The sequence below is a fragment of the Anabrus simplex genome, chromosome 4 (genome assembly GCF_040414725.1).
Source record: "Anabrus simplex isolate iqAnaSimp1 chromosome 4, ASM4041472v1, whole genome shotgun sequence".
NCBI lineage: Eukaryota > Metazoa > Arthropoda > Insecta > Orthoptera > Tettigoniidae > Anabrus > Anabrus simplex.
The window spans coordinates 436843891-436853806 of NC_090268.1; positions in this window are offsets into that span (position 1 = coordinate 436843891).

A 9916-nucleotide genomic window follows, 5' to 3' on the forward strand; every position below is an offset into this window, starting at 1 on the left:
ACTGATTTTTAACACTACTTTGGAACTTAATATTTCGCATGTAGTCACTCCGTCCGCCTCTGTGGTGTAGTGGTTAGCGTGATTAGCTGCCACCCCCGGAGGCCCGGGTTCGATTCCCGGCTCTGCCACGAAATTTGAAAAGTGGTACGAGGGCTGGAACGGGGTCCACTCAGCCTCGGGAGGTCAAATGAGTAGAGGTGGGTTCGATTCCCATCTCAGCCATCCTGGAAGTGGTTTTCCGTGGTTTCCCACTTCTCCTCCAGGCGAATGCCGGGATGGTACCTAACATAAGGCCACGGCCGCTTCCTTTCCTCTTCCTTGCCTATCCCTTCCAATCTTCCCATCCCTCCACAAGGCCCCTGTTCAGCATAGCAGGTGAGGCCGCCTGGGCGAGGTACTGGTCATACTCCCCAGTTGTATCCCCCGACCAAGAGTCTGAAGCTCCAGGACACTGCCCTTGAGGCGGTAGAGGTGGGATCCCTCGCTGAGTCCGAGGGAAAAACCGAACCTGGAGGGTAAGCAGATGATGATGATGATGATGATGTAGTCACTCCTCTGTAGCATAGGCTTAGCCTCTGTAACTTCGGGCTATGAGCCCATGTAGGATTTTAAGTGTGTTTCGAAAGGAGTGCAAGTGTTTGGACTCCTATAATTTTGTTCATGGCCGATTATCTTAAACATTTCCTTTTGTACTTGTAGGCTATTTAGAATGGGCACTCGTTGCTCCTGTTAAATTGTCATTATTTATAGACTGTCGAGCAGAAATTACAGTAAACACAGTTTTTGAAGTTTATCTGGTGTAAATCTGGATAAGAAATCGGTGCATAGAAGAGGCTGGATTATATTAATGTTTGAATCTCAAAGTACTGTGCGATGTGAGTGAGTGGAGCTTTAGAGCTGTCATGCTTATACATTTGTAAACTATTGTATCGAAAATCTTCTCCATTGTACCTGATTTTGACTTTAAGTCACTCTTGTTATCGGAATTGACGATCTCATCGTTATTCCATTTAGCTCTTATTTGTTGTTGTTTATTCAGATTATCTATCAAATTTTAAAATCAGAAAATAGGAAAGAAAGAAAATTTCGAAATTTAGCACCTTAACTTATACCCTGATCATTTCTCTGTCCATCCATTCACCCCGGTTCCTTCTTTAGTAAACCACGGAAATACCGTAATAATAATAATAATAATAATAATAATAATAATAATAATAATAATAATAATAATAATAATAATAATAATAATAATAATTTTTATTTATTTATATTTATTTATTTATAACTTATCTAAAATACATTTGCAAATATGCAGTAGAATATTATGCATTGTCTTTGCAATGATAACACCTGCAAAGCACTTGATGTGCTTACCTGCCAGTGTAGTTGTTTCACATTTCTATACATTGTTGCAATCCTTACTGTTTACAACACTAACAAGGTTTCTATATTTACATTAGCATTCTAATTGTGTCCTGTGGTGTGAGTTTTCCTCAGTCCCTGAAAGTATCACTCAAAATAGATAAGTGTTTGGTACATTTTTCATTCGTGAACAAATATTTAAACTCTAATTTTATTATGTATTATCCATAGTTTCCCATGTTTTTTAGTTGATATTTTGTTTTCAAGAGTGTCAATTCTGAGGGAAACTTGTTCAAAAATTTAGGAACTACAACCTGCAGTGTTCTGGATCCATATTTGTAGTAGTACCTGATGACCTGGAAATAACTTATATGCCTCAGTCTTGTTCCATGTGTATGTTCATTTACAATTCTATATTGCGGGCTCCAGTAATTTTATTTAATTATGTTGTACATATAAAGTTGTTTAACTCTCAAGAACCTTTCCTTCTAATACATCCGTCTTAACATATCCTCACTTAAGTTAAGTATTCCTCTATTTTCATACCAAAAGAATGCTTTTACAATATGATTTTGTAACATTTGTATCATGTTTATGTCTGTAACAGAAGCTGATTCCCATACACTTACACTATATGGTATAAGTGACTCAACAAGTGAATGATAAACCATTTTTAAGCTATTATGAGGTATTATATACTTAACCATTTGCATTTAGAACAAGCTTAGCCTCAGTATTTCGCACAACTTATTAATATGTTGCTTCCATGAAAAATATCTATCTAATATTATACTTAGATATTTTCATGTTATCAACTTTCTCTATTACGTAGTCACAATTGCATGATTTTTGTTCACCATCATGAATGCGCTGAACTGAGTGGTCTGTTATTTTAATGCTTTCTCTCTGCATTTTTGGGGTAGTAGTATACAAGACTTCTTTTTTTGAAGTGTTAATTATTAGACCCTTATCATGGCACCATTCTTGAAAGTAGTTGTACTCCATTTGCAAATGCTTCTCTGCCACTTTAGGATTTTTATATACTGTTACAATTAGTTTATCATCTGCATACATGATATATTTACAGTTTTCAAAACATGAGCTTATATCATTGACAAAAATAATATACAAAATAGGTCCTAGGATACTTCCTTGTGGAACACCTCTTTTAATATATTTCTCCATATATATTAACAATTTTTACCCTATAGGTTTGGTCGGTCAGATAACTTTCAAAAAACTTTTAGTGATGTTCCTCTGATCCCAATTTTGCTTACGGCTGCAATAATTTTTTCATGGGGAATTGAATCAAATGCCTTTGAGAAATCAATAAACATAGCTAAAATGTACATACCATGATTTAGCTTCCTATTGATCAAATTTGAGAATTCCTCAAGAAGATTACTTGTACCCTTGTGTTTTTACACTGACTGACAGAGCAAATGCAACACCAAGAAGGAGTGGTCAGAACTTTATGCCAATTGCAGGGTAGACTGACGTCACTGAGGTATGCTCATGATGTGAAATGCGCCGCTGTGCTGCGCACGTAGCGAACGATAAATGGGACACGGCGTTGGCGAATGGCCCACTTCGTACCGTGATTTCTCAGCCGACAGTCATTGTAGAACGTGTTGTCGTGTGCCACAGCACACGTATATAGCTAAGAATGCCAGGCCGCCGTCAACGGAGGCATTTCCAGCAGACAGACGACTTTACGAGGGGTATGGTGATCGGGCTGAGAAGGGCAGGTTGGTCGCTTCGTCAAATCGCAGCCGATACCCATAGGGATGTGTCCACGGTGCAGCGCCTGTGGCGAAGATGGTTGGCGCAGGGACATGTGGCACGTGCGAGGGGTCCAGGCGCAGCCCGAGTGACGTCAGCACGCGAGGATCGGCACATCCGCCACCAAGCGGTGGCAGCCCCGCACGCCACGTCAACCGCCATTCTTCAGCATGTGCAAGACACCCTGGCTGTTCCAATATCGACCAGAACAATTTCCCGTCGATTGGTTGAAGGAGGCCTGCACTCCCGGCGTCCGCTCAGAAGACTACCATTGACTCCACAGCATAGACGTGCACGCCTGGCATGGTGCCGGGCTAGAGCGACTTGGATGAGGGAATGGCGGAACGTCGTGTTCTCCGATGAGTCACGCTTCTGTTCTGTCAGTGATAGTCACCGCAGATGAGTGTGGCGTCGGCGTGGAGAAAGGTCAAATCCGGCAGTAACTGTGGAGCGCCCTACCGCTAGACAACGCGGCATCATGGTTTGGGGCGCTATTGCGTATGATTCCACGTCACCTCTAGTGCGTATTCAAGGCACGTTAAATGCCCACCGCTACGTGCAGCATGTGCTGCGGCCGGTGGCACTCCCGTACCTTCAGGGGCTGCCCAATGCTCTGTTTCAGCAGGATAATGCCCGCCCACACACTGCTCGCATCTCCCAACAGGCTCTACGAGGTGTACAGATGCTTCCGTGGCCAGCGTACTCTCCGGATCTCTCACCAATCGAACACGTGTGGGATCTCATTGGACGCCGTTTGCAAACTCTGCCCCAGCCTCGTACGGACGACCAACTGTGGCAAATGGTTGACAAAGAATGGAGACCCATCCCTCAGGACACCATCCGCACTCTTATTGACTCTGTACCTCGACGTGTTTCTGCGTGCATCGCCGCTCGCGGTGGTCCTACATCCTACTGAGTCGATGCCGTGCGCATTGTGTAACCTGCATATCGGTTTGAAATAAACATCAATTATTCGTCCGTGCCGTCTCTGTTTTTTCCCCAACTTTCATCCCTTTCGAACCACTCCTTCTTGGTGTTGCATTTGCTCTGTCAGTCAGTGTATAAGTACGGCCTCAGCTACCTGGTGCGGACATTTTAATTTGATGTCATCTAGCTGTCTGATAGTCAGTTGGGCGTCCATGACTGAGTTTTAATGAATTTGTTTTCGGGAATCACAAAGTGTGTCACCAAGGATCTTCCACATACGGATATCGTAACGACACGGAGAGTCGACCGGACTTTTTTCCGCCCTTCAAATATCCGACTACCTCTGCCAGGTTTGAAACCCGCTATCTTGGGATCAGGAGGCCGACACTCTACCACTGGTCCACAGCGGAAGTTTAAAGAACTGGCTGTGGCCTATGAACACGAACTGTACTGGCATTTTCCTGGACGTATTTTTTACAATTGGCTTTACGTCGCACGGACACTGATAGGTCTCATGGCGACGATGGGATAGGAAGGGGCTAGGAGTGGGAACGAAACAGACGTGACCTTAATTAACGTACAGCCCCAGCATTTTCCTGGTGTGAAAATGGGAAACTACGGGAATCCATCTTCAGGGCTGCCGACAGTGGGCTTCGAAGTCACGCGTCTTCCGAATGCAGAACTTTTCTTCCATAGCCGTAGGGTGTTGACGCGCGTGGCCAGTCCGCTCGTTGGCAGACTGTATAACTCCCCAGTCACGAATCTATTGTTGCATTTTTCCTTCCTTCCTTCTTTCTTCCTTTCTTTCTTTCCTAGTCCGTTTACCGTCCAGACTTGTTTTTTCTCGCGGACACATCGAGGGATCCCACGTCTACTGTCTCAAGGGCAGTGTCCTGGGGCGTGAGGCATTTGGTCGGGGATACAAGTGTTGGGGAGGACCAGTAGATCTCCCAGGCGGCCTCACATGCTATTCTGAACAGTGGCCTTGGGGGCCTGCGGGTGGGAGGGGAGACTGGGAGGGACAGGCAAGGAAGAGGGAAGGAAACGGCCGTGGCCTTGAGTTATGTACCATCTCGGCATTTTTCTGGACGAGAAGTGGGAAATTACGAAAAACCACGGCTGAGATGGGAATCAAACCCCCTCTACTCAGTTGACCGCCCAAGGCTGAGTTGATCCCACCACGTTTCAAATTTCGTTGCAGAGCCGGGAATCACACTGGGGGCGTTAAATAACAAACAGATTATAGTGAACACGGTACCGGAACAGACGTACTGTGACGCGAAGAAGTTCTACATACAGATAGCACTGTGCAGCACGGTAGCCTAATGTTTCCCATGGTGGCCAGCAGATGTCAGGAGTAACCAGTTAGCGACACAGTGTAACGATTCGTAAGTACGGCGCGAGCGTTGGCTTTTGTAGAACTGGCCGTCAGATGACAGGAGCTGCACCAAGGTAGTGGGAACGACCACTACATTGTATTTTTTTTCAAAGATAACGTAAATAATTATACTATCTGACGTTTGCACTGTAATGTCTAATCTCTGGCTCTAATTACAGTATATTTTAAAATGTACAACTTTAGATGTGCATTTATAGTTTATCTTCTTTTTTTAACGCGCGCATTGTAGATCACACATATAAAGTCAATTCATTCGTGGTGGACAAAAGTCAAAGAATAGGCTTCTCAACAGCAACATAATATCAGATTCATTTGACGTCGAGATATACCTATTTATTTATTTATTTATTTATTTATTTATTTATTTATTTATTCATTACCGGGCGAGTTGGCCGTGTGGTTAGGGGCGCGCAGCTGTAAGCTGGAATCCGGGACATAGTGGGTTCGACCCTATTGACGGCAGCCCTGAAGATGGTTCTCCGTGGTTTCCCATTTTCTCACCACGCAAATGCCGGTCCTGTACCTTAATTGAAACCACGGCCGCTTACTTCCCACTCCTAGGCCTTTCCAATCCCATCGTCACCATAAAACCTGTCTGTGTCGATGCGACGTAAAGCAAATTGTAAAAAATGAAAAGTAAATAAACAAAATATAAATAAATAAATAAATAAATAAATAAATAAATAAATAAATAAATAAATAAATAAATAAATAAATAAATAAATACATATTTCTTTCTTTCTTTTGTCTTTCTTTCTTTCTTTCTTTATTTATTTTGTCTTTACTTTTGGCGAAGTTGGGACTCACTGTCATCTCTTGCACCTAAAATATTTTTATTCTAATATCTTTACATTTACAACTTACGTTTGGGATAAGTGACATCACCATGCTACGTGCCAGCATGTGCCGATATGAATAATAATTCACTATATACTTCACTTGATAAGATCTGAATAAGTGGATGGCCAAGTGGAACAATGTGTCTATCAACTTAAACCCACACACAGTAAAACCCCGCTTAACCAAACGTCGCTTAATTGAACTCGGCTTAACCGAAACGTTTTAAAAGTCCCTCCATTTACAACGTAAAACTGGCGGAGGTACCGCTCTGTTTTCAGTTCACAGCAGGGATGTCAAAATACGGGACAGATCGAGGAAGTCAACGGGCTCGTATTCTAAAGGTTATAAACTTCGTTTCAATATGATACGCTTATTATTATTATTGTTGTTGACATTATAGCGCAGTTTATTAACGCATGCCTTAACATTTATACACAGACTGAAAACTTACAGTACCGACCAAGATGGCCGTGCGGCTTGGGTCATGCAGCTATGAGCTAGTATTCGGGAGACGACTGGTTCGAACCCCACTGTCGGCAGCCTTAAAAATGGTTTTCCGTGATTTCTCATTTTACAACAGGGAAATGCCGGGGCTGTAGCCTGTCTTAAGGCCACGGTCAATTCCAATACTAGTCCTTTACTATCCCGTCGTCACCGTAAGACCTGCCTCTGTCGGTGCGACGTAAAAAACATAAGAAAAAGTTTATTTAACTATTCATGTCAGTTCTTTAAATTTCAATATATTTTGATTTCTTTGGAATGCTGTTAACAGCCTTTTGTCATTCTTAGCAATTTAATAAAAATATCTGCATGACATTTAAAGAAATGAACAGCTCAGACCTAATCAAGTCAATAGAACATCGTATTTCTCACAGCTGACAATTTCACACAAACATGCGGTGGCCTCGGACTACCTCACGTAGCTGTCCGCTATTACGTGTCTTATTCGCCAGGATGGACAACCCGAGAACTGCAAACAATAAAATAAAAAACAATTTTAAAAATCCACGAACTCACATCATACAAAGAAACAAGGAAGTGAAGAAATTTATCCTCTTTGAAGGAAACAAGAAAAACTCTTGGTACTTATCACAGGTGAAAGACTGGCGTATTTCCCTCGATGTTTAAAATAGGGACAATTGCCGTCCCGGATAGGAACTGTCCCGGACGCGGGACTTTAAAACGAATACGGTACTGTCCCGAAAATTTCGGGACGTCTGGCAACCTCACAACAAGGCTACAAATGAAGATGCCCTCCCTCACCGCGCAAATAGGCTTTCCACACCCGCAGTTTACTAGTTATCTTCCGCAATCTGCTGTTGTACGATACATTGAAACTTGTGTTTGTTCCTACTTGACCCTCTTGTGCCCTGTACTGTAGTTTTGACATGAATGTGTCTTATGGATCGGGCTCATACGAAAATTTGTGAAACGTAACGTCACAAAATTTGTGATGGAAGTGTAACCATAGCAACCGTGGAGGCAGTGATGTAAGGTATTGTTACCTAGCAACCGTGCAGTCTATGTCTTATGGCTGGTCGCAGCTGTTGAAATATTTATATGATAATTTGATTTTCGCAAAGGAAAAAGCGGTTTCCTTTTCCAATAATTCTGGGAGCCGGTCTACGGGAGAATTAAAGGCGAAAGTATTGTCGTGTTTGCCTCTTCCATTAACTCTTTGGCGTGTATATTTTGGTACATTAATTCTAGAGTTCTTACGAGAATTTATGAATAGAGTAACAAAAGGAAAACTAAAATCTGAAAAGATAAATTTGAATCACTGTGCTGTATTCTATATACAGTATACAGCTAGGTACGTATTTTCCTTCGTCATCCCCGACTATGGAGCGCGATTGAACTTATTTAGCTGACGTTGCCTTTTTCTTCCTCCAAAACTCTTCTTCTTCTCGCTGTGGCTTTTCTTGCGATCTTCTTACCAAATTCTGTTGGTGGTAGTGCTTGTTTTGTCTGCAAAGCGGTGATTGTCGACTAATTTTCTGAACTTAGGTCTGTCTATTTCAATGTCGTCTCTGATGCCTAATTCCCGAAGATCTTTTCCACCTTCAAGCAGCCAATTGTTGTTTACTTTCATTGATAGGGCAAGGCTCAGAATTATTTTGGTCAATCTCTGATTATAAATTCTTAGAATATATTCTATATTTATTATCAGAAATTTTAAATTACATTTCACCCAAATTAATACTGCACTGCATATATTTCTTCCTTTCATAACCAGAGATAGTTCCCATGTAGCCTATTATCCGAAAAGAGCTTATTATCCCGTTTATTTCGGATAAATGGCATTCTACTGGATATGAACATTTGTTCCTGGGCTTTGTTCATTGTTTATTCAAAGGGATCTCTCACTGGAAAATTTCAACATTATTGTTACGGTGTTTTGTGGGTTACAGAAGTGAAAGAAGGTGCAGGCCTGAATGGGTCTATCTACTATAATCGAAAGATTACTAAAAGCTTTAAAACTCGAAGTTATATTTCCTTTTTTGTCTATCTTTTGGTTTTCTTTTCAGTGATTAAATTTTAACAATCAATTTGCGTTGCGAAAACAGGATTTCAGTTACAGAAATAGTTAGTTAGATGAGGTACAACGTAGGTAAAATCAAAAAAAACATATTCAACAAGTAACACATTAAGAACACTGAGCCTCCTTTCTAACACACTTAAGGAGATAGATCCCCCAATTTCTTTTTACAAGGTACAATTCTTCCAAGAGCACTTATGCTCCACCACAACGTTACAGCCTTCCAAAAGGCATCATTTAACCATCAAAAGACAAGGAGCGTCTTTGCCTTATTAAAAATTTTACAATAGGACACCGGGTTTTTAGAAAGGTCCAGGCCTATCAAAGGTACCATCTACCATTTTCAATTCCAACAGTATTCACTGTCTTAGACACACACCAGTCTTACTATATAACCTAAGAGAAAGGAACTGAATGATTCAGGGGTATCAAATACCCATTCTACCGGGCCTTTGGGGAAAACAAAAATAATGGTTAAAGTTACTGGCCCAAAAATCAAAATAATGCGGAGGCAGACACATTGACACTCAGAAGTTTGAAACCCTAGTAGAGCTAACTGCCCGACGTTACAGTGGCTAATCCCATACTAATGAGGTGACAAGATGAAGAACATTTAAGTGACAAGGCTACAGATGAAAAACGGTTACAAAAAGAGTCAACTCAAATAAAAGTTCATAGGGAACTCGAGAGGGTGTCATACTCTCTGTTCCCGAATTTAAGTTTCTAGGCTAATTTAGAGATTTACATTTGAAGAAGAACTTTACATTATTAGAGATCGGAAATTTAAAGTTACATTCTTAAAGACTGGAAACCTTCCCCTCGGGTTAGCTTTCAGATGCTATCACCTAGTTGGTATATAGCTGCCATTACCTTATTGCGCTGGACTGCTCGATGAAGGGCGAAACACCCCCACCTCCACTATTAGCACACACTGAGTGCACTGGACGATCAAGAAGACAAGGTAGCTCGAAAAATTGCCAGCTTTTATTCCTGAGAGGAAGGGTCGAGCGAGATCTCGACTAACGCCCGACACCCCCCCCCCCCAAATTTTAATGGATAATTAAATA